The 1,212-nt window shown below is 47.1% G+C and overlaps 1 non-coding gene across 1 annotated transcript; it reads left to right on the top strand.

Moving 5' to 3' along the window:
* The first annotated feature begins 790 nt into the window (after positions 1–790).
* LOC120643219 lies at positions 791–897 on the top strand. Its single transcript, XR_005662909.1, has one exon. It is a non-coding gene; the product is annotated as a small nucleolar RNA R71 (small nucleolar RNA).
* The last annotated feature ends 315 nt before the right edge of the window (positions 898–1,212 follow it).

Genomic DNA, 1,212 nt, shown 5'->3' with positions numbered 1-1,212 from the left:
CATTCGGGAGACGACGCCAAGGAGAAGAGAAGAGAGAGGGACACCTCTCGGAGAGCCGAGGGTCGTGCTAGTTGTCTAGGGGCTTCCCTAGCCGATGTGGGAACCTTGCAAAGAAGACCACGTCGGAGTTCTGGAGCTAGGATCATCAAGATTAAGGTAGGGCCCCGGTGGTGATCTTGTGATGTACAATCATTCATGGTGAAGTTACTTGTGATTCTGAATTTTTAGCGACCATGTTCTCTCTTTCGATTTCGTTCTTTTCTTTGGGTTTGCTTCATCCTAAATCTATTATCGAGATAGATCGCTTAGCATGATCTTGTAGTCATGGTGGCTAGAGGTTCATGGCGGAACTACCAAAGGGGGTTCGACTTGCTTCAGGGTGCTTTCGTCCAAAGGGGGGCGTCGTTACAGGGCGTTGCTTTAGTAGATAGGGTATCGAAGGATCGGGTTGGAGATTTTGGGTTTAAAGATGCTTTTCATTGAGATTCACATCTATCTTGCTTCACTACATCTGGCTTGAACTACAACATATGCATGATCTAGGTGATCTAGATTGGTTATCTCTAACTTTCTCTTGCTACCTTCGGTGGTTGTTGTTTTTAGTAGATTAGATTCATTTTACACCATCTCAACACAAAGGATTCTCTATGTTAGTAGATTGTTTCTTGTATCTTTGGTTCTGTGGATTGATAAACCTTGAGGGAATACTCTAAGGGAAAAGCTACACAATCCCGTGCGCTTGCGGTATATAAATTGGGGCGCTAAGGAGCGTCAAAAGAGCCAATTATCCATTCCATGGTGCGGACACGCTAGAATGTACTCCTGAAGCCTCTCCCAAGCCTCCGGAATTGACTCATTTGATGCCTGTTGGAAGTTCGAAATCCGACCACGAAGAGCATTGGTTTTGCCCGTCGGGAAGAACTTCGAGAGGAATGCCTTGGCACATTTGTCCCAAGTATCCACAACAGCCTTGTTAGCATAAAACCATTGCTTCGCTCTCCCCAAAAGGGAGAACGGGAACAGACGGAGCCGGATAGCATCTTGCGATACACCCATGATAACAAAAGTACTGCAGAGCTCCAAGAACTGCTGGAGATGAGAGCCGGCATCCTCATTGGCCTTGCCACAGAATGGGCTGGCCTGCACCATCATAATGAGACCCGTCTTGATCTCGAAACTTTCTCCTCCGGTGTTAACCTCGGGCCCGGTAGG

Source organism: Panicum virgatum, chromosome 7K, assembly GCF_016808335.1.
Source record: "Panicum virgatum strain AP13 chromosome 7K, P.virgatum_v5, whole genome shotgun sequence".
In the NCBI taxonomy this organism is placed as follows: Eukaryota; Viridiplantae; Streptophyta; class Magnoliopsida; order Poales; family Poaceae; genus Panicum; species Panicum virgatum.
Note: the sequence above shows the minus strand (reverse complement) of the source record. Positions and strands in the feature narration are given on the sequence as shown.